The sequence below is a fragment of the Plecotus auritus genome, assembly GCF_963455305.1.
Source record: "Plecotus auritus genome assembly, chromosome: 8".
NCBI classification, from domain to species: Eukaryota; Metazoa; Chordata; class Mammalia; order Chiroptera; family Vespertilionidae; genus Plecotus; species Plecotus auritus.
Genome location: NC_137782.1, coordinates 35,246,210 through 35,270,840, shown reverse-complemented (window position 1 = coordinate 35,270,840; position 24,631 = coordinate 35,246,210). Strand labels below are relative to the sequence as shown.

The 24,631-nt window shown below is 39.8% G+C and overlaps 1 protein-coding gene across 8 annotated transcripts in view; it reads left to right on the top strand.

The window, feature by feature from the left end:
* The window catches only part of PTPRM (protein tyrosine phosphatase receptor type M), a 668,229-nt gene that overhangs the window by 53,148 nt on the left and 590,450 nt on the right, over positions 1 to 24,631 (top strand). The window lies entirely within an intron of this gene.

Below are 24,631 nucleotides of genomic sequence, written 5' to 3'. Positions count from 1 at the left end.
ACAGTAATTGGCACTGCCACTGGCAGGCTGGCGGGCTCTTGAGTTGTGTGCCTGGAGGGATAAGCGTAGAGCCCTTTCTAAAGTCAGCTGTGTGCTTTGATGACACAGGGAGACAAAGGAAGAAAGATTTTATGTAATCAAAAGTAGCCAAGTATTGGAGCAGGGCCGGACGTTATGGCCTCCGCATTGCATCGTAACACCTCAGCGAAGGGGAGCCTTGGCAGAAGTGCAGGCTCCACGTCAGGAAAGTGTGCAGAAGGCTTCTGCCTGCCATTTTGGGTCCAGAGTAGCAGGACGAGGAAGGAGAAGGTGCCAGTTCTCTTCCCTGAGGTGCTCTTGAGGAAGCCTCCCTTCCCTCGTTGTAAGGGACTTCAGGAAACCTGGATTTCTGTGTAGGACTCTGCTGGTATTACATGCGTAGTGTGCCCTTCTGCAGGTACCAGGTATCCACAGACTTGACTCAAAAAAACAGCTTCAAAGGGATTACTTGCTGCTTTCTTTTGGTGGAGACTCTTTAGCTGAGCTTAGTCACTTTGGTTCTGGTTCTCAGAAAGGCCCTGAGTTGCTCTGCAGAGCTTTCATCCATTCACCAGATTCCAGCCTGGCAGGGACAGGGGAGGAGTGGCCAGCCCCAGCACCTCCCTCCCTCTTTGGGCCTCCTTTCCCCCTTTCCTCTGTCCCAGGGCTGGCTTCCAAGATGCCTCCAACTCCAGGGCCCACAGCCAGTTTGTGCTTGGAAGTACATGGTTGTCAGAGTCTCCTCCCGTTTCCCTTCCTGCCTACCCTCCCAGGAGAGCAGAACTACTGGTGGCTTCTAGGGCGAGGATTTATGAGAGGCCTAAGGAGACCCGCCCGTCTGCAACACTCACAAGGCCAAGTTGATCCTGGTGTCTCTCATTTGTCTGGCCTGCTTTCCTGGCCCATGTCCAAGATGTGGGTTTCTTAGTGTTTCCACATGTAAGTGGCAGTGCTGTGCTGGGTCATTTGCCATTGTTCTCACCATCACCACCTCTTTGATCAAAAGAAGAGCAGAGAGGGAGGTGTTCTTCATTCTCAAAAAGCAGAAGGGAATTTAAAATAATATATTTGAGTAGATGCCTTAGAAATAGAGTTCACAGCCAAATGGAATTCTTTCCAGTACAAAATACCTAGGGTTTTATATCACGTCATGGTATGGCATGCTTGAAGGGCATCCAGCCCTCTCAGTGGATGTGTGGACGTCATGATTCTGAGGGTATTTTATAATTTTAGGGTGAGTTTAGAAAGGGAAATTCGGGAAACTTGAAGTGATAGGACAGACATTTTTATTTGTAGCTTGAATAATCAAAATCCTTCTCAATGTTCAAGTTCTTGCTTCAGTGTCATCTATTCTCTGCAGCTTCCCCAGATTCTTCTTGACTAGAACTAATATTGCCGTTTGATGATTTTCTAGTTCCCAGAATATATAACCATCATACATTGCAGAAATTACTGTTATTTGTTTGAATCATTAACAGGCCAAGGCGCTTGTTACCTGCATATATCAAAGCCCAAGATGTGAATAGGAGCTTGTAGCAAAAAAAGTAACGGTGTATTTAAGGAATTGGCCCCAAGCCCAGAGTCAGAGGTGAGCTAGTGCTCTGAGGCCTGGCTCCCTGATGGCCTCCAGGTGATAGATTATATAGGGAACAAATCATTAGTCATGGTAGCTAATGTGGGCTCCTGATTGGTTAGAGTCAGGGCAGGGAGTGGTGGATCTTTGCATCAGGTCCTGATGTCGGCCATGCTGTCGTCCTGTCCTGTTTCATGAGGCGGTGGCTGGTTGGGTCCTTCTGCTTTCACGGGTCTGGGGCTGAAACATAACTGAGGTCAAGACGTTATCTTCCGATTGGCCCAAACCTGGGTTCTCATGGTGAGTGGACCTGAGGCTTTATTCTTAAGACAGTTTGATGGGGACCAGAACCTAATGTCCTAAGGGCTGAAGGGTTAAGGGAATGGGGCCTGCACTACGTGCCAAGATGGAAGGACCTGCTCGAAAAGAAGCAAGTGAGTCCTGGTGCGATTGGACTGGAGAAGGCAAGCTTTATTTGAGGAGAAAATTGTATTAAAGCAATGAAGTTCCTGTGTGGTTACAAAATGACTTTCTCCTCTATTAATCTGTAAGCTCTTTGAAGGCATAACCTCTCCTTTTCCATTCTGTTTCCCTGGAGCAAAGTTACATACTCAATAAAGATTTATTAAATTGAATTAAAATATATAAGATAGTCTTCCTCTTTCTGTTTAGGGTACAAATGTAGTTTTCCTGAGTAAATTTAGAAGTTATTTGCTTAAATGAAAAAAACATAAGCTTTAATTTAAAAACTTAATTTTAAAGAGGGTTTTCATCAAGCTTGATCACACAGGGTGGGCAAATGTAGGTTTACAGTTGTTTGTGTGGAAAAAGACATGCAAGTTATGATTTATTATAGTAATTTAGTAACTAGGTGTCACAATGACAAGGTGCCTTAGGTACAGTCTGGTAAGTGCTCAAATAAATAATACAATAATTAATGAATTAATAATACAAGAATAAACTCTGTGTTTCATACTTACAACTATAAACCTACTTTGCCAACCTCTGTGTGCGTGTGTGTGTGTATACAGATATATGTACATACATATATGTATATATGTGTGTATGTACATTTCATTCTAAGCCTTTCAAAGACAATAATTGTTAGCCACAGGAGTTGTGGTGTGGTGGAATGTCTGGGAAGTGGGAGGTTCAGGAATGCAGCATCATTGAATAAATTGTGAACATTTCTGGTTTCAATTTGGTTTACCTACTCTTAGTCTGGAGGATCTGGAACGCTGCCCTGTACTTCAGTTTTCTGAGAATTGGCTCTGAGGAGGAGGAATGCTAGAAGTAGCTGTTGGAATTCTGAGTTCCAGGGCCTGGGATCATGAGAAGTGAATGAACTGGAATCTATTCTCTAAGATGTTGCTTTGTGTCTGACTTGTTGATGACAGCCCCATGTTGGAAGTAATCTTCCACTGTTAATAAAAATATTTCATTTTCACACGCAACTCACAAATTCCTAAAACAAAACAACCCTCTTCCTCCTACCTTACCCCCGCCCCCATAAAAACAAAACCAAAAAACACCCACAGAAACTTCTCTGGAAGTGATTACTTAATAGTGCACATTTCAAATAACAGTTGACCTAAACACTACAATAAAGAAAAAGTTGTCTTTCCTTCCTGAGGGAAATGAGCTGGGTTAACAGGCTGAAATATATAAAGGGATAACAGTCCAGTAAGTTTTCATGCCTCTGTCTGTCCTTCTCATTTCTGTTACTTTCTTTTTTTCTGTTTTTGATTATTTATTCTACATGAATAATTATTTAAAGTGTATTTCCCACCTACATTTACTCTGACTTAAAACATTTTGGAACTTCTGTTTAATTTATTAATAAAAGTAGCATTAAAAGGAATGGGATCATATATCTAGGATGTAACAGGTAGACAGAGCAAACAAATTCTCCCTGGTTTTCTGTGATGGAACTAGTATCACGATGACTGTTTGTACGTGTGTTGGTGGGTTGTGGCCATGGTGGGCGGGGGGAGGGGATATTGGAGATCTTAGGCCAGTTGAAAAAATTGCTTTAATGCACTGGTTTTGCAAAGAGTCTTCTCCTGGAGAAAACAGCCTGAATTTTATAGATACATTACTCAAGGCTAAAAAACAATACAAAACAACTTGAAAGAAAAAGTCCAAAAATAAATCCCTAAGGGCCCCATGTCTACTATCTTTCAAAAACAAATGATAAAAATTTCTGTTCTAGTACATCTTTATAAATTCTTTTCACACTTTGGTGTGACCTTTGATTTGAGTTCAAAACAAATATTTGGTGCCAGCTTAAAAAACAACACCTGGGACTGTTACTTTGAATCACCTTAAGAAAACAAAAACTTAGCCCTGCCGGTATGGCTCAGTGTTTGAGCGTTGGCCTATGAAGTAGGAGGTCACGCTTCGATTCCAGGTCAGGGCACATGCCAGGGTTGAGGGCTCAATCCCCAGTGTGGAGCATGCAGGAGACATCTGATCAATGATTCTCTCTCATCATTGATGTTTCTGTCTCTCTCTCCCGCTCCATTCTTCTCTGAAATCAATAAAAATATATTTAAAAATACTTGTGAAAAGCCTCACTGGCCCTGGTCAGTATAGCTCAGTTGGTTGGGTGTTGTCCCATGTATCAGGCCATGCACCCAGGCATCTCAGGATTGCTGATTCAATTCCCAGTCTGGGCACATGCCCGGTTTTGAGCTTGATGCCCAGTGGGGTCATGCAGGAGGCAGCAGATCAGTGTTTCTCTCTTACATTGATGTTTCTCTCTCTCTCTCTCTCTCTCTCTCTCTCTCTCTCTCTCTCTCTCTCTCAGTAAAAAGTCTTAAGAAAAGAAAGGCCTCACTATGATTAGACTTCACCCCTGTGATATTTAAGATGTATGCTACACAAAATACAGTAGCTGGCTAACTAGCTTCATAGCCCTTGTTAAGCTTTTTCCATTCTGCAAAGGCAATAGCTCTGAAATACAGAAGTGATTGCATTAAATCCTTGGCTGGCAATTTTGTATGGGATTGGGTATTGAAATGCAGCAAAGCAAATAATGAAGGCATATGTTTACCTATAATTCTTCTTTACCTTGGGAGAAGGATTAAATAGGAACAGTTTGGTTGTTGTCAAATTCTTAACAGTTGCTTTCAAGCATGAAACAGTCCCTGGGCTCTCAGGAGGATTTACTTAGCAGTTTGAATAGAGAGGTCTTTACTGCTAATGGAACTGAGATGGCAGGCTTAAGCAATGGGGTGCTTTATAGCCTCTTTAGCCACTTGAGAAGATGTAACATCAAATAGCTGAAACCATCCTGGTCTCCATTGGTATTTAGGAAGTTGTGCAAAGATAGATGAGTAAATAATTCAGGGTTGTATGAATGTCTGGATGCCAAAAGTGTGCAGACTATCTAAAAGCTTGATTCACAGAAGGTGTAGTTCTGGGAGAAACTCAGGAGCACCTTCTTGAGCTTGGCCTCAGGGAACATTTACAGAGGATGACATTTTCTAAAAATAAATAATAATAATAATAATTTTCACTTGGAATTGTCTGAGCTTTGTAAAGCAGCTTGTCACTGGGGACTCCCATCTTGGAAACGTGTTATTCATTAAAAAAAAAAAAAAAAAAGATTATTTTATTTTTAGTGCAGATGGTTGGCAGTTACTGCTTGTGTATGTGTGCTGTGTATATATGTTTAAAACACAGAATAGTGATGATTGCTTAGCATCTTAAATAACCTTTTAAGCTCTATACTATTTAATAGTTAGGCTTTAAGTAAACACTTGTTGAAGAGGTGGGAGAGACGCAGTCACAATTTGTCTGATGGGAGCTGATTGAGGCTTCTGCTTTATACTCCGTGGTCAGCCTGTCTGAAGCATGGTGAAGATGTTTCCCAAGTATACTCTAATGAGCAGGTGAGAAGACAGGTATTGGGAGCCTCTCATGCATGAATAGTCACGCAATTTCTGGTTCGTTCTTGGCGTAGAGCAGGGGGCAGACAATTTCCTGGCTGCTAATCTAGAACAGCTATCGGCCTTTCTCTTTAGTTTCTTTTCTTTTTCCTCCCATAGGTTGCCTCCAACATTCTATTTTTTTTCCCTCCTCCAGTTAACCCTCTTGTTATCCTTTGGATGGTTTCTTGGCAGGAATTCTCAATTCTATGTCAACCCCAAAGTGAAAAACAACTTCTCCCTTCTCGATATCTGACCTATGTCAGCTTCAGTGTTGAGGAGGACAGAACCCTCTTCTGCTATGGGTGAGGCTCTTGTGGGGCAGAGGGTGTCAGGGGAGCGTGATTCTTTTAATCTGAGAATAGAGTTAAATACTTGACTAGGCCTGACTTTGTGTGTGTATATATCTGTATTGACGAAGAGAGGAAGAGAACAAAAAATGGGGTTGTTGAAACAAGCCAAAGTTTGGCCAACTTCTCTGCTGAACCTGTAATTCTTCCAGGATATTTTTTCCAGGCATAAGAGGAAAAATCATTTTCTAAGTCTTTCCATTTCTGATTTTTTGTTGATTCTAGGCAGGCACTTGTGTAACATTTTTATTATACCTTTTTATTTTTAAATCTTAAGTATGATAACCTTATTTATTTTAATGAAATTTGAATTTCTGAAAACTATTATTTTCTGTTTTTCTTTTTGGTATAAGGTGATTTCTTGTGTGGGCAATTCTATCTAATAAAGAGGGATTATGCTAATTGACCATCACTCTGTCACAAAGATGGCTGCACCCACAGCTGAGGCCAAGTTCCCAAAAGGAGCCTTAACGAGCAATCAGCAGGGACCTGAGGCTACACCCTCCCTCGCCCCCATGGGGCTTGACAGGGGACTCAGGCCGAGTCCCCCACCTGGAGGGGCTTGACGGGGGACCTCAAGGTGCACCCCCAGTGCTGGGTCGAGGGAACTCAGGCTGCGCCCCCACCCAGCGAGGCTTGATGGGGGACCTGAGGCTGCGCCCCCCCTGCTGGTGGGCTTGAGGGGGGAACTCAGGCCATGCCCCCCACCCAGCGGGACTTGACAGGGGATCTCACACCATGTCCCGCACCTGGTGGGGCTTGACAGAGGACCTCAAGGCACGCCCCCCGCCCTGGTCTGGGCTGGGGGACCTCAGGCCATGCCCCCTCTACTGGTGCCGGGCCAGGGGGCCTGAGACTACGCCCCCTGCCTGGCAGGGCTTGACAGGGGTGAGACTGGCTGGGTCTAGATCTAGCCCAATGTGGGGGGCAGCTGGGTCTGGGTCTCATGCGATTTTGAGGTGCATGTGGGTGGGCGGGGACTTGACTCTGGGTCCTATGGTGAGCCTCAGACTCTGACAGGAGGAAGGTTTTCATATACATTTTACTAAGTTTCTTTCATCTCTGACACTTCTCTTATAGAGAAAGGGCAAATAGCAATATTAAATTATTTCCTCTAATTAATCCCCTTTTAATGTGCATGAATTTCGTGCACCAGGTCACTAGTATTTTATAATTTAGTTACATAAAAAAGGTTTTGCTTTTAGTGTAAAATTTACCTTTATTTAAAAAAAGTATATTTGTTCTTTGTTAAAAATCACTGTTTTTAATCCTTTTTCTGATTATATGAGTCACGTATCATCATTGTAGGGAAAACTAGAAAATGCTAGAAAGTAACAACAACAAAAATAAAACACAATCCAGTGATTCAAAGAAGCACTGATAATAATTTGTTGTATTTTTTTTCAGATTTCCATGTATGTATATAGGCATTATACATGTGTACTTCTGTGCATGATAGTGAATATATACTATATATGCAATTTTTACAGCTTGCCTTTTTCAGTGATCAAGATAATTACTTTTCCATGCTGAGCAATAATCTTGGAAAATATGATTTTTAATATCTGCATGTGATTTAATACTACTTCATAATTTACATTTATTTTTTCCAGTGTTGGGCATTTAGGTTGCTACTGTTGCTGGTGGAAGTAGGGTCCTTGTGGTGTCACAAGAAAAGCATTTTCGGGGACCTACAAGGGAGGATGAAGTCTGACAATAAAATTTATTTGGGTGAAAATAGAAGGCTTCCCCCAGGTTTCCAATGTCCCATCTCCGTCTGTTCTGCCATGGAAAAAGTAGAATCTTGCCAAAACCGGTTTGGCTCAGTGGATAGAGCGTCAGCCTGCGGACTGAAAGGTCCCAGGTTCGATTCCGGTCAAGGGCATATAACTTGGTTGTGGGCACATCCCCAGTAGGAGGTGTGCAAGAGGCAGCTGATCGATGTTTCTCTCTCATCGATGTTTCTGACTATCTATCCCTCTTCCTTCCTCTCTGTAAAAATCAATAAAATATATTTAAAAAAATAATCTACTATTTTTTTTTTTAAAAAAAGTAGAATCTTGTCTTCATCAGGCTCAGAAATAGGGCCAATGTTCCTAGATTCTGTGCCAGGCCAAGGCTATTCCATATTCCAGTCCAGCCTTTCTCCCCTTCCGACTAGCTAACTCTGTGTTCCTGGCAGTGCTTGAGCTGGTGATGTGTCAAGGCTTACACTTGGAGCCTCCATGGTCCTTGGGCCCGAGGCGGCTGCTAGGGCCACATGGTTTCTTTGGAGAGAGAACACATGAATAAGCGGGGCAAGCGGGTGCTAGTGGGCAAGAGAGAGAGACGGAGAGAGGGGCTTTGTCTTTGTTAGGCTCAGGGTATAGTATCTTGAGCTTGGGAGGGACCAGGTGCCCTTTTCAAACTAAACAATCAAATTCCCAAGCTTTCATGGGCTTCTGGTGGGTTCACTCCTTAACTAACCTATTTCCTAGATCTTCTGGGATTGTGTCTCTCATCCAATCTGATCCTTTGCCTAGGCTAGAGTGACAGGCCTCTGTGGTCACCATTTTGGCTCCTACTGTGCATGTGCTTGCCTCCCTTTTATTGTTCTGTCCCTTCCCTAGTGATCTGTGGGAAATGGACTGGTGGTTCCCTGGGGAGTGTGTGAAACTGTAGCTTCCCATGGAAGCAAGTGTATGCTTCCTAGTTGATTATGCTAAATAATGTGTGATTTCCTTTGCTCTCTTCCTTTATTAATATCTACCTACCTACTCTAACATATTTCTCCCCTGAAGAACCTTGGGCCTTATAGTCTTACAAGAATGAATGGATGAAGGTCTGATCTTCCGTAGCTGCTTCTTGCTGTCAAGGGGTATAGTCCTGCCCAATCCCAGGCCCAGAAATTCTTCCTATTTGCCAAAGGAAGAACAGAGAAAAAGAGAAGGGGAGTCTTCACAGGAAACAGATTTTGCAAAGGCCAGGTCAATCTTGTGCTGCCCTTGGGAAGCGGCAAACTCAGTGTTGAGAGGATGGGCTCCTAAAGTGAGGCCTATATGGTGTAAACAAGCATGGCATACACCCTATGAAAACAGAAGGAAGAAACTCAAATCATAAACCAGTTTGTAAGTCTGCAAGATTGTCAGCTGAGAAAACTTTCGAATGCAAGGCTTTTGCTGGAATGAAAGCAAGCAGGACAGTCTGATAGATCCTCTTTGTCTGTGGTTTGGATATCTTTGGTGATGTCATTAGATGCTGAATTCTGTATGGTGTACACAGATACAGCCTTAGAAAAACACTTTCAGTTCTCAATAATTCCTTGTCTAAAGATGGGAGGAAAAAAATGAAACATTGGTTTAGAGAGTTGAAGACAACTAGAAAAATTCAGGAATCAGTCTAGTCCACAGGTGAAAAACAAAATTTTGAGGATAATTACCTGTACTAAAGTCCAATATTCATAATTGGGCATTGTTATTTCCATTGAAACACATTTTTTCTCCCTAAAATTACCATTATTTTTATTTTTTTATCATAGAGTCTGCATTAAGTCTAGTTTTAATTTGGCCTAGTTATTTGCATAAACATAAGAATAGCAATTGATCCTATAGGCTCTTTAAATTTGTTTTGCTGGAATCTCATAAGGAATCTTCAGATTGAGCTTTAATCAGCCCTTCAGGGCAAAATTTGTAGAAATTCTGTAAGAGCTTGAAATATATGTATAGCTATCATTGAGTACATATTTAAGGAAAGGAATAAGATAAAAGTGTGTGTGATAAAAGCTTGTAGAAAATGAAGAAAACTCCAAGTTCAAATACCTTTTTAAACAGGCATTTAGAATGTCATCTCAAATGTGTTTCCTTTGTTTTCCGATATGAAAGTTATTGGAAAAAAACAAAACAGCACATCCTAATAGCATATCAATAAGCCAGATATTTCCAGATTTGGTTTCACCTACTAGTAATTTTCCAGCTCTTTATCACATTAAATGCAAATAGATGTTTTAAAAGTCTAGTTTCCCACACTGTTTGAATCAGTTTGCTATTTTTGGTTTAAAAATGAAGAAAGAATATGGCTTAATTCTTGCCCTATGATGAACTTATATTGTGAGGTAAAGAATAGAAAATAAAGCTTTCATTAGAAGTCCTCCATGTCTTCCTGAATAAAAACTACTGGGAGACAGTAGGAGGGAGGTGAAGGGGGTGTTATCAAGTTGCACTTATTCTGTCTTTGTCAGTCACCAGTGAAGTCATAGTAAGACTAGTAATAGTGGTCAATGTGTAACATTGGCAGTCACAGGCGTGGATTTGAAACCCAGGTCTACAGTGTGCAGGTCACACCCATGCCTCCCAGCTCCTTTTTATTTTATTTTTTTGTAGAATAGAGATAATTTCTTCTGTGCACATTGAGTGAATTAACATTCATGAAAGCCTCTAATGCAAGGCTCCTATGACTTTGCACCTTTTCCTCTGATGATGATGATGTTCACTGGAAAAAGGAGACGGATCCTCAGAACTTAATTCTTCAAACTAGGACTGTGTCCTAGGTTTGTTTTTAAACTAGGTTATTTTCTTACACTGTCCAATCAGGTGATATGACACAGGAAAGGGCATGGTTCTGGGTGACTGGCACTCCACTTTGGAAAAGATTGTTGTTCCCACCTCTACTCAAAGGGGCTTAATAATCTTTGGACTTGAGCTGGGTTCACAAAGTATATGCCTGATATACAGAGTTTAGGCAGAAAAAACACACCTTTCCTTCCACAATCTCCTACATAGAGACCTATAAACTGCTTTCAGAAACTTCAGCTGTCAACCTGGTGGTGGCTGACCAGAACATGTGTGTGGGGGGAATAAAATTTGTGTGTAGAATAAAAGGGAGCATACTGATAACTGCTGGCCTAGCCTCCCCACTCCACCCTGACCCTGCAGGTAAGCTAGTGGGTTCATGGGCATAAAAGTCCTGCTAGTCATGAAGTTGTAATGCGTATAAACCCAGCACCTTGCTCAGGGTCTCAGCCAGATTAGGAGTTGCTTGGGTTTTAGTTGTGAGGTTTTTGACACACTCGTACACTCTATCTAATCACATATTCCATTGGAATTAATTATACTTGGTTGCCCTTCACTTGGACGTCAGAATCCAGGCCTCTGCACCCCATGCAGGTGGTATAGTGTCTTCATCTCTGCAGGGGGATTTCTCTGGTCTCCTCCTCTGCTCAGGGCTCTTTATGATTCACACTAAAATAGCGATGGAGTTAGGATTCCTTCGAAAAGCTGTCGCCTCCATCCCACACTGTTTCTGACTCCCTCCTGACTCCACTGACTTGCACAAGCAGCCACTCTGACCCCATTCTCCGCAAGACACATTTTTCTTTTTAATTTTTGGCCACCAAACATTACAGTTGTTTTGTGCCTCAGACACTGGTCTTTCCCTTGTCAGGGTGACAGCTCCCTCCCTCAGGGCTTGATCAAGCCCAGAATACAGTCTGGGAAGCAGTTTGTCTGCTCTTTGCTAATTAGGTCCTGTGTCCTGTTGTTGGCCTCCTGGTCCCTGGGAATGAGATCCTGTCTGCCCAGCGCACCAACCCCTCCCAGGGTAGTTCAGGGTGAAATTCTTTATCCAGGTGTTTCAAGGCTGGACTCCAGGTCTTGGGGTGCCGTGGGAGGGAGTCTTTGGGATATAGCAGAATGGCCAGGGGCCTGGGTTATGCTCAGTTCATTCCAGCAAGTATTTAAGAAGTACCTGCTCCCTGCTAGGCTCCGTGCTGGACCCTACAGGAATATAAAGAGCACGCTTCTGGGTGGGTACCGAGTGCTTGGCAGTGCTTACCTTAATGCCATCTGAAACATTGCAGACGGGGAGTTTTTGTGGTAGGGAATAGAACTGAACTTTAACCCAGTTATTTTCCCTCTAAAAGAAGCAGGAAGGAAACCAACAGTACAGGTTAGTTAGGAAAGGGGTTGTTTCTGGGATGCTAAAGTGAGCGGAGTTCCATTTATGCCAAATAAGAGGCACTGAGCAGATTGACATCCTGGTGTGTGTAGCTTGCCTTGGACCTTTGAAAACAAAACAGTCATCTTACTTTTTTTTCTTAAATAATTTGAGGAATTTTCAAATGGCCACATGATAGATTTGCTAAATATATTTAGTATATATTTTGTTAGTAATGCATATGTCAGGATACATATTCTATAAGCCACTAATTAGGCTTCTGTATATCAGATTGGATTTTTGTAAGTGTCTGAAGCATTCACTGTTTTTCACTTTAATATCAAAACATTAAAATAATTCAGAAACAAAACCTATAAAGTAGTTTAATGATTCTACTTAAAATTTATGCAACTGTTTTAATGTGTTTCTTTTATTCTCTAGTGTACTATTGTTACATGATAGTTATTATCTTTGAAATGAGAGTTGAAAAGATAATATAATGTTCTGAACATTGCAAATATTGTACAAAACTTGACTCTAGATAAGACAGTTTTATCCATTTTATTTAAAATTTAAATCACGGTATGATTTCAAAATGATTAGTTGGCATTTTAAGAGTCACTTGAAGAATGTATTTTAATTTGAACCAAAAGGAAAATGAAATTAGAATATATTTCCATCTTACTCCTGTTTTTTTTTTTTAAATATATTTTATTGATTTTTTTTACAGAGAGGAAGAGAGAGGGATAGAGAGTTAGAAACATCGATGAGAGAGAAACATCGATCAGCTGCCTCCTGCACACCCCACACTGGGGATGTGCCCGCAACCAAGGTACATGCCCTTGACCGGAATCGAACCTGGGACCTTCAGTCCACAGGTCGACGCTCTATCCACCGAGCCAAACCGGTTTCGGCACTCCTGTTATTTTTAATTCTAGTTTTGTCCAAGATTGTTAATAACTCAATCATTTAACAAATAATTGAATGCCCACTCTGTCCGGTGCTGATCTGAATGCTAGCAGTGCTAAACAGAACTGACATGGAGCCATCCGTACCTTCAGGGAGCTCCCATTTTATTTCTGTGTACTTCTGTGCACACGGTGCCAGCTCTGAGCTTTTCTGTGCACACGGTGCCAGCTCTGAGCTATTGTAATTCTTATGTCAGCTCAAAGAGGAAGGCATTGATATCTAAATTTAACAAACGAGGAAGCTGAGGCTTCATTGTGGTTTGCAATCCTGAGCCTCATAAGTGACTGGCTAGGTCTCCAGCCCAGCTCCATCTACCCCAGTGCTGGTTTCATGACCTCTGTGAAGTTGAAAGAATCCGTTTGAATCATCGAGTTAGCTTTAATGAAGAAATGGCCTAGAGCCATTTAAATTTGGCATTAGGAACTTTGCTTAGTAAAAATATTGGTAGCCCGGCCAGTGTTGCTCAGTTGGTTGAGCATTCTTCCTTGTACCAGGAGGTTGCCAGTTTGATGCAGGCTTGAATCCCCCATAGAGGGTGTGCAGGAGGCAGCCAATCAATGTTTCTCTCTCATTGATGCTTCTATCTCTCCCTCTCCCTTCCTCTCTCTGAAATCAATAAAAACATATTTTTTAAAAATAATGGTAGACTTAAGGACAATAATGATATGTCAATGTAGGTTTACCAGTTGCAACAAATGTACCTGCTAGTGGTGAATGTTTATATGGGGGAGGGGAGGTAATCCATGTTTGGAGGCAAGGATATATGGGAAATCTTTCCCTCAATTTTGCTATGAGCCTGAAACTGCACTAAAAAGATGAAAGTCTTTTTAAAAAAAATTGGTGCAGACATATGGAAGCAGCCTCAGAGGAAATCCATCATGATAGTGGGGATGCCAACTATGTCCTATGAGGAAGATTTAAAGGTATTATTGAACTAAGATCAATGGGTACAAGGTTCCGGGAGGCAGGTTCCAGGTCAATGTAAGGAAGAGCTGTCCAGCCAGTCCTCGGGAGGAATGGATTGCCTCATTAGGGATGAGTGGTGACTGGATATCTTGGGCTTGTGCATGTGGTCAAGAGGATTAAGATTCAAGTGTTTAGATGGATGATTATTTATATCAGGTCCCAAACCTGCTCATCAGAATTATCCACTTGTTGAAGGATGTATACTTTTGTTCTGAAATGTTCTGCTACCTGAGATGTTTTGACTCATGAGGTTTACAGTAGAAACTGAGCGATTTGGGGCATTATTTTATTTTATTTTATTTTATTTTATTTTATTTATTTTATTTTATTTTATTTATTTTATTTTATTTTATTTTATTTATTATTTTATTTTATTTTATTTTATTTTATTTTATTTTATTTTATTTTATTTATTTTATTATTTTAACTTTTTGACCCTCTTCACCCATTGTTCTCATCTCCCAACCCCTGCCTCTGGTAATCACCAATCTGTTCTCTATCTATGAGCTTGTGTTTGTTTGCTTAAGATTCCACATACAAGATAGATTATACATTATTTGTCCTTCTATGTCTGACTTATTTAATTTAGCAAAATGCCTCTGAGGTCTACCCTTACTGTTGCAAAAGGCAATATTTCATTTCTTATGGGTGAATAATAGTGCATTGTATTTATCAGTGATCATATAGATTTTTTCCATTTTTTGAGATTGACATACATCTCTGCATAACTTTAAGGCATACAGCATGATGGTTTGATTTACATGTATTGTGAAATGCTTACCACAATAGGTTTAGCTAATATCCATCTTATATAAATCTATACAAATAAAAGGGTAATATGCTAATTAGACCGGGAGACTTTCCAGGAGACCTCCCGAAAGTCCTTCCAGACAAAGCCATGGTGGTGGGGCCGAGGCAGAGGCAGTTAGGGGCGATCAGGCTGGCAGTGGGGATCACTGGGACGTTAGTGGGAGAACTTTGTGTGTGGTGGTGGAGGCTGTAGTCAGCTAGAGGGCAAGGGACAGAGAGAGCAATTACAGAGACTGCTCCTGACAAACTGGCGCATGAGGAGGAGCAGAGAACTAGGACTGTCACTCCAAGGAACTGTGGAGGGGAGGTTTTGAAACATTTTTTAAAAAAATGGAATAGACTTTTAACTTATTTGAGATTTATTTTGTAATTTCTTGTGAGAGAAATAAAGAAAAAAAATTGGAGTGATGCTTTCAAAGTTTCATCTTTGTTATTTTAAAGTATATTTCTTTTTATCATGAACTTGAAGAAATCTGTGATTCAGTGATGGATTTCCAAGGCCATGTCTGACCCAGGCCCTTGTGAAGGGAGACCAAAGCTTTGTTTTCCTCTCCTTGAGATAAAATAAGCACACCATTAATACCAGGTGTTGTCTTGTTATCTAAGAAGGGGAGGATAGTTCCAGATGGATATTGTAGTATTCATATGAGCCTGTGGTTTTGTTCTGGGGCCTGAGGTCAGCTCACTTTACATGCCATGTGAATGTGATAGCCTGCGGCCAGGATCTGGTTTTTCTCTTTAATTGAGTATCACATTAAATTCAGGAGCCTCGGGGACTACCATTCAGATCCATTTTTTTTTTCTCACACTGATCTGCTTTTCTGGTCTGCAAATCTATGTCCTGTTTCATTTAAAACAAATGTAAGTCTTTAATTAAGAAGGTTTTAAAGTCATGAGATTACAAAGTAATCTTGAATCCAATCCTCTGGAATTTTAACCAAATCACCCAATATCCTGAAGCTCAAAGAGTCCTTTCAGCTTTAAATTGAAACTGAATCCCACTGAGAAAATATTACTCAGTCTCATCAAAACCTATGTTAATTTCTTTCTTTGTTTTTACCCTTCCCTTCCTAAATAATCAATAAACTTGATTTTCTGCAGCAGTGATTCTCAACTTTAGTAACTGTGATAAGATATATTTATTCCCATTAACTTGGCTGTAATAACACATTTGTATTCAAAAGGGAGTTAACTAACACAGGATGACTTTTTATTTTCATAATAGACCAGGGAATTCATTGGGGTGCTCCTGAGGATTGCAGAGTCCAATTTTAGAGTTAGATAATGGTTCAGAGATACAGAACTATTTTCTGCATAGATGGGTGGTTCCCTAACACGACTCCTTTCTCCTGAGTCTGGGCTTTTCCTGTTGATTGTTCTTGTGCTACATATCCATCAGGGATGAGGCAGTACCACTAGCAGTGGGTCTTAATTAAATATATTTCTGGACATATTGAAGTGTAATTGACAAATAAAAATTGAATATATTTAAAGTATACATATGCATGTACATTTGATATGTGTGTAAATTGTGAATCAATTACCATGATACATCACCTCATACAGTTACCTTTTTATGTTTGTGGTGAGGACATTTAAGGTTTACTTTCAGCAAATTTCAAGCACACAGTATAGTATTATTAACTGTAGTCATCATGCTGTACATTGGATCTCCAGCGTGCATAACTGCAACTTAGCATCTTTTGACCAACATCTTCCCATCCTGCCCAGCCCCTGGAAATCACTATTCTACTCTCTGCTTCTATGAGTTTGACTTTTTAAGATTCCATATATAAGTGAGATCATGCAATATTTGCTTTTTTATGTGTCTGGCTTATTGCACTCAGCACGATGTCCTCCAGGTTTTGGATGTGAATGAAATTTGAATGTCACTATATCCTGTGCTCACTGTACTCAAGTTCAACAAAATCGCAAGGTGTAGATGTATAAAGACCCAAGTGGCAAATGCTAGTTTATCAGTTTACATTGAGAATGTGATATAATATCCTGTAATGGGTTTTCCATACTCAGATCTAAACAATCTAAGGGGAAGCCAAGTTAGTGAATTGGCTGCCTGTGGAATCAGCACAAGAGGAAGATGTCAGTGGCCAAGTAGTTGTCCTCACGTTGTTGCACTAGTATATCCAGGTCCACTGTAGGGACACACCTGTGGAAAGAACCAGGCCATGCTGTTTTCTGAATCAGTGGCTGTGCCATTTCTCCAGCAGGGCTCTCGTACACATTTCATATGCGAAGTCATGAAGTATGGTATCCCCACTTTATAGGTGGTATAACTGGCCTATAAATTGCACAGGTGATAAGGGTCAGAATTAGAATTGGAGCTCATATTTAACTCTACTCACGTGCTCTACTGTTAAAATTTGGTGGCTCACAGGTCTTCGGTGGCGCAGGTCACCCGCAAGCACCTCAGCACCGCAGCTCTCGATGACCTTCCCATGAGCAGAGCACCGGTTCCCTCGGCTGAGAAAGGCTCCTGGCTGCCACTGGGGCACATCTCTTTCCATAAGGGGTGTGTAAAATTCTAGTTGCCCACTGTGCCTGGGGTCCAGGTAGCGTGAACAGCAGCTGATAAATGATCTAAGGCAAATTATCTTGATTTAGGGATGGAATTTGGGAAAGACTTGGAGAGATGAAGGGGAGTTGTAATGGTCTCTTACCAAAGCTGTGTGCTGTTTACTATTGGAATTAGCATGACTGATTAGTAGAGTGCTCTGGAAAGCTGTGAAGACATCTAAAAAAAATTCAGTAATTGCCTCAGTGCCCTTAATAGTCTTATGTCAGCAATTAGCATTAACAGTCTTTCATTAATCCATCGGATTTCTGATGCTGCACATCCTAAAGCGGGAGATAATGGAGAATCCTCAGGATTAGCCGTCCATGCATCACACTACAGCATGTCATTACAGCAGTGGTGTTGAGACAGCACACAGAAGCAGAAAAACACTAGAGCAATAATGCTCTAAAAGCGGCAGTGTATCCCTTTGCTTCAGTCAATTCAGGCTGCTAAGTAACATGGGCACATGACAAAGCAGTCATCTGTGTCATGACCTCTTACACTCTTTGAAGGTAAGTGGGCCTTGTAGTTATTGGATTAATAAGACCTTGTTGTAAAAACAAGACATTCCAAGAGCCTCCTGGAAAGAGGAGTCTTTCTGCTAAATTCAGAGAGTTCAGATTGTGCAAGCATTCCTTGCTGAATGAAATGGGCTCTCCTTCACCTATTCCAGGGCCATGTCACCCAATCTGAGCAGCGATCTCCATGTTCCTGCTCCTCCAGTAATTCATCTTTTGTTGATTCTTTATCAGAATCACTCAGCAGATATTTCACATTTTCTCTGGTGTCTTCAGGTCCCCAAATGGCCTCCCCGCCCTTTTTTCCTGGCTCTCTGCCTTCTATTTACTTCCCCATTCTTGTCAACTCTCCCACCTTCCCTCCACTCTGCTCAGAATTCCTCCTGTTGTACTGCACCTTGGCTTTTATCCAAGCTGAAGGGGGAGTGTGTATGTGTTGGATTTGACAGATCCAGTTTCAAATCTGACCTGCTTTATATATCATCCTGGCAGAGTGACCAGGTACCTGGAACTCTTGTTTCCCTCGTCTTTCTTTCCAAACGCTCCTCCTGTGTTTTTCCCATATCAGTAAATGACAACGCCTTTTGTCTAGTTCTCAGGCCAAACAACGTGGTGTCATCTTTGCTTTCTTGGTTTCTCTCACACCCACCATTAACCTGTTAGCAAATCCTGTTGATTCTACCTTTGGAATTTCTAACTACATTCCCTTCCATCTTGTGGGTCTTCATTAGCATGCTTCTTTTGGGGGATACTTGCATTACTAACTGGCCTTCCTGCTTTCCACATTGCCCTATGATGGTCTACACAGATACTTTCAACATATGAACAAATTATGTAATATTCAATGGCTCGCTGTTTCTCTTGGCAAAATATAGGTTCCTTGTCAAGGCTTTCAGGTGCTGTATGATCTCCCAACACCTCTCTGATTTCATCTCCTACTGTTCTTCCCTTAATCCTTCCTCCCATCATATGGTCCTACTGTACTTCACACATCATACACTTCCTCCTTGAAGGCTTGTTCTTGCTGCTTCCCATGCCTGGAATACACATCCCCAATATCTCTCATGGCTTCTCTCAATTCCTCAGGTTAAATGTCATCCTAAATTAAAATACCTACCTTTATATTATACATTAAAATGACATATTTTTATTTTTTTAATTTTTAGTTCTCTATAGCCACCACAAGCATGTTCATCCATAAAGAGCAGGATTTTTTTCTGCTACATCCATCTCCTTCTCTCCCTATCTCTGTTGTGCAATTTGAGAAATGCATACCTGTGAAATAAAGTAGAAACGTCTTACCAGAGCATCTGATCATCTCCACAATGTAGGCTGTTGCAGTTAGTACCCTAGCTACACCAAGTGTTTACTTGACCCAGGTTTGTCTTGGCTGTGTCTTTGCTCCTGTGACTGTGAAGGTAGCATGTGAAAGAAGTTCTCTTGCATTTTTACCTGTTGAAAGCCTTTTCCTGTTTTAATGTCCAACTCAATTGCCACCCGCAGAGAAGTGTCTTAGATTCCTCCAAGTAAAAATGTTATCCTTCTGTCCTCTGAATTTGCTGCCACAGATACAGCATCAATCATATTTGGCCTCATATAAGTTATATGCAGACACCTTTCTCCTCTTTATCCTTAAAAACTCTTTGATGGATTGACTTTTTAATTTTGATTTTGATTACTGTATCCTTAGTTATCACCTTGTGAACTCTGTTTACCCAACTTACTGATAGAAACAGCTTTAAGTTCATATTTCAAATGATCTCAATTAGTGTGGAAATTGTATGAATTATTTACATGAACAAGAAATAACATGCATATAATAAATCATAATGTGTTATTTTAATATTAAATGTCCCTAAGATAATAAACAATGAATTATTAATGTAGCACACAGGCATACATCTTATTTCTTTTTGTTTTATAAATTGGTTACTAAATTGGTCTCAGTAGATTTTTTTTAGGATTTCAGGGAAAATGAATATATTTACTTAAAAAGAAATTACTAGCTAAAAATTAAAAAACAAACAAACACACACACCTTAAGTTTGCATTGAGTCCTCTAAAAATGTGCCATATATTTGGAACATAGGCTCAAAGTGAATTTAGAATGAGTATTTCATGTATGTTAGGCTTTTAAACATTTTTACAAAGTATAGAAGCATATAGGAAAAAAGAACTTCTGTTCATTTTTACATCAACATTAATTTTATATTACCAATTTTGAAGTTCTTCTGATTTTTATGGATAAGGCAATTTCATAATGCAGGGCCCAAATCTCATTTTCTTCCTATTTAACTTCCAACCACATAAGTAGTACTTTAGGATGTAATGCACAATATTTTGTGTAAAGTGCTTAGTGCAGTACTCTGCTTAATATATAGTAAACACTAAATAAATGTTAGCTTGTATTATTCATAAGGAAGTGACCTTCCTTTCATACTCCTTCTTGACCTATCATTCATCATATATTGTCTTACGTTATACTTATTTTTATATGTCTTTTCTAGCTCAGTATATTTTAAGATTGTAGAAAATTTTGTACATTTTAGGGGATTAATACATTATTTATCCATTGAATAAATAATAGACTTGCGAACATTCTTTTAAAATTTAAGCAGCTTTGATTATTTGATATTCCATAACACTGAGCCCAAACACAGTGGGAACACAGACAAGTTAATGCCTAAATGATCCCAGAAAAGCCACTGGAGACAGCAGGAGCCCTGGGGACTAACCCAAAGTCGCATTGCCTGTCTATGGCTTCCTGGCTGAGGCAGTTTGACTAAATTAGCAGGGGATATATTACAGTGTTCAGAGACCTCTAAGGCACCGTAAAACCCACAGAATGCCCACTTCAACTAAATTTGATGGAGTTACCCATTTGATTAAGTTTAAGTTACTCAGTTTATTTATGGTTAATGGCTCATTTGGCTTCCATTTGTTAAAGAAAGGTAGGAAAGCAATGGATAGAATGTCAGAGACTGTACAGCAAACAACTGCTTCTGTTTTCTGCTATAGTCACATGAAAGAAAGCCTTTCTAAAAGTATTTGCTAGGGTGCCTCACATTTAAGATGAGAGTTGATCTTTGAGAGCTGGGACCTTGCCTGTAACATGTTATTTTTTGTATACCTATTAACCATTGTAGCACCTGGAATATAGTAGGCTTCAAGGAATACTTGGAAGGCTAGATGACAAGCCGGAGGTAGTATCCCAGGTAGAGGACAGAACTCAATTGTTGGAGACAATGCAATCCTAAGCCTCATTTGGTTGTCCCAAGGCTTTGTGTTTGCCTGAAGTTTTTTTTTTAATTTTTTTTTTATTTTTTATTGATTTTTTACAGAGAGGAAGGGAGGGGGATAGAGAGTTAGAAACATTGATGAGAGAGAAACAGCGATCAGCTGCCTCCTGCACATACTGGGGATGTGCCCACAACCAAGGTACATGCCCTTGACTGGAATCGAACCTGGAACCCTTCAGTCCATAGGCCGACGCTCTATCCACTGAGCCAAACCAGTTAGGGCTGCCTGAAGTTTAATAATTTTCAGATCAGTGGATGGAATCGGTCATTACATCATCATTGTATTATTCCATTTACAGACTTCCCTGTCATGATCATATTAACTTTTTTATTCTCTTTAACTAGCAGCCCTGCGCATGAATCGTGCGCCAGTAGGTTGCTGCTGCCCTCCTGTAGCTCTCCGCCCACTGCCCCGCCCTCCTGTAGCTGCCCCCCCACATCCCCCTCATAGCTTGCTGCCCTGCTTCCTCCTGTAGCTCTCTGCTGGCCCACTTGTAGTTTGCTGCCCCACCCTCCTGCAGATCCGTGATCCGGTCTTTACCTGGTTGGTCATTACGCCTCAGGGCATAACAGATAATTAGCATATTCCTCTCTTATTATATAGGATTATTCAAAAACACTGTACCTCAGAATTGTCTCTACTGGGCAATAGTGAAGCTAACATATAAGCAAGGTGCACACACCTTTTGGAGGTGTTTTGTAGCCTTGCAGGAGGGGTGATCTGCTCACATCAGTCAGTACAGGGCAGAAGGCCTGCCATTCGCTGAGAGACTTAGGAGAAGGGAAGTTTTATATATAACTGGGGAAATCCGAAGGACTCCAGAGATGTTGCATTTTGAATGAGGCTTTGAAGAATACTTTGGATTTAAAGAAGTGGACTAGTGGGAGGTTTAGTGTGAGGACGTTAAAGTAAGAGAAAGTAGCAAGCATGGCAGTTAGTAATTCTGTGGCCATATCAATGAAGTTATGGTAATTAAAATTTTAATTTATTCATACATGTGTATGTATCTAAGTAAAATGACATATTTTGTTAAATTCAAGATAAATTTGAAGTTTCTCTCTATCTCCTGATACGTGACATTTCTGAATAAAGTTTTATGTTCAGGTTTTTTTAAATTTTTATTGTTTTATTTCTTTTAAGTACTGAGATGCTTCATAATCAAAATTTAAAAAAGTATAATCACATGTGGTGCTCTCCTTTGAAGTTGTATTGGACAGCATCACTGGTCGAAGTAGGGAAGGTGAAATTTACTCAGTAATCATAGCATGCTCCCTCTTTGCAGCTGACATTGGAGCCACCTCATTCACTCACTCAGCAGTGTTCCTTAGACACCCGCTATGTGCCAGGCAGTCTAGTGTTTTTAAATTGTGCTTGTGTGACTTATGGTATGTTTTACATTCTTTCTCTTTTTCACCTTCTGTTGAAATTTATTTGGGGGATATAATAGTTTCTTAATAATCATCAAATTAGTGCAGATTGAAAAATCTCAGAAGGGAATTAGGGCATTGATGAGCAAGATGAACTTGTTGGACATGCCATTAGTTTTGGACTTGAGTACAAATATAAACACAATTTCATAGAGCTTCATTAGAACAGACTGTGTTTATTGTTTATTACTTTTGAAAATTTCCTGGTGTTTTGCATTTATTTAACATAATTTCACAGATGAATCAGATCAGTGTTCAAAAATTTAATTTAGCATTTTGACTAACCTTATCATCTAATTGGATTTCAGTAGTGATTTAAGCATGAAGGACTTTTTATTGGCTTTGGCTAGGAGAATAGATATTTGAAGTTCTTTATACATTTATTTATTTATTTAAATATATTTTATTGATTTTTTACAGAGAGGAAGGGAGAGGGATAGAAAGTTAGAAACATCGATGAGAGAGAGAAACATTGATCAGCTGCCTCCTGCACACCCCCTACTGGGGTTGTGCCCGCAACCAAGGTACATGCTCTTGACCGGAATCGAACCTGGGACCCTTCAGTCTGCAGGCCGACACTCTATCCACTGAGCCAAACTGGTTAGGGCTTTATACATTTATTAATGCTAAAATTTCTTTATCCTATTTCAGTTCTTCTTGAAGGTGAGCAAGAAACCATTCAATCAACCAAACAGAAAACTAAAGATTGATTAGTTAAAGTCTCACAGTATATTTGACCTCTCTACCCTAACCCCAAAGTCTAATTAATCACAATTCCTGGAGTTACCAGGCAAAGCCAGATTAATAGAAAGCGGTTCAGAATAAAATGTCTGATGAGCATTATAGATATAGGAGGAGAATCTTTCGGATTACAGAAGTTGAAGGTTAATAATTTTGACTTTATTAGATTTATTAGAAACAAATCTGTTTCATTTTAAGATTCTTCTTCTTAATATTCTAAAATTTTTGGAAATGGCCAAAGACAATGTAAGACCATAATTAAAGTTTAAATTCTGTTGTTTAAAAACTGCCAATGTTTCTGCCTTCCCTGTGTTGTATAAGCTTCTCAATGGCTTATAATGTTTTTAAACATTGATCTAATTGCAGTTTCTTGCAAGCATCTACCTTTTGTCTTCCCTCTCTTAATGATTTTAAGTTTATTTTTTGGGGGGTGAGATTATTGTGTACACTATCTTCTGAGGCAAAATCATGGAGTAGTATATTACAGTGTTAAGTTATTTAAATTAGAATTGCAGTTTTAATGCATTTGTTACTTGAGTATTATTAGGTTGATTCTTATGTTAATTTTAGATTTTTTAACAGATATGCTTGAGTGTGTCAATTATTAATTTTTCTCTTGTTTCAGCATTCATTTTTATAGTTCAAAATGCAGATGTATTTTTAATGGTCTTTTAGAAAATGACTTTCTTTTGATTTAATCACTTGGTACAAGACATTTCATTAATAGCACTTCTAAATTAAATTAAATATTAAATTATTCCATGGGCAGTAATCATTATAAACTCTTCTCGCAGTGGGAAAATTGGGCTTCTTAAATAAACTTAAATTAACCATGTTTGTTTCTCTAAATCTGTGGTATTTCACCTGGTAAGTCTTCTGGTTTCCAGGTGATGCATTTAAACTAGATATCTCATTTCTACTTTTAAAGCATTTTTTTTCTGATTTGATAGACTTGTATTATTCTAAATGCTTTTTATTTCTTATATATGTTGAGCAAACAGATACTGTCCTTGTGCTGTAGAGCATGCTTTTTTTTTTTTTTTTTGCTGTGTCACTAACTCTTTTTCTGTGAACAAATAGAATATCTTTATGTTAGTTTTCTTCTCTTATATATCTGTGCTTGAAAATTACCCAGAGAATGCTGCCACATCTTGGTAAGTACATTAGTAATACAGGTAGCGTGTTTATTTCATGCTTTATTTTACTTGTAACCAGATCCAACTTCCTAAGTCATTTAAAGGCAGTGAATACGTAGTCTTTTCTAGATAATTTATTTGGTGGGAATAATAGTGGTAGCGGTAGTCTATAGTTAAAATTGAATGGTGGCATGGGAGAATAATTGGCAGAGACAAATATTGACCTAAGAAAGGAGAATTATATGTATACTGTGTTTTTTATATCTTAGAAGGTTAATAAAATGTTATATGCTTTATATATATATAATAAATGCCTAAGCGACCATTAAGGTGGAACTACTGGAATGACCAGTTGCTATGATGTGCGCTGACCACCAGGGGGCAGATGCTCAATGCAGGAGCTGCC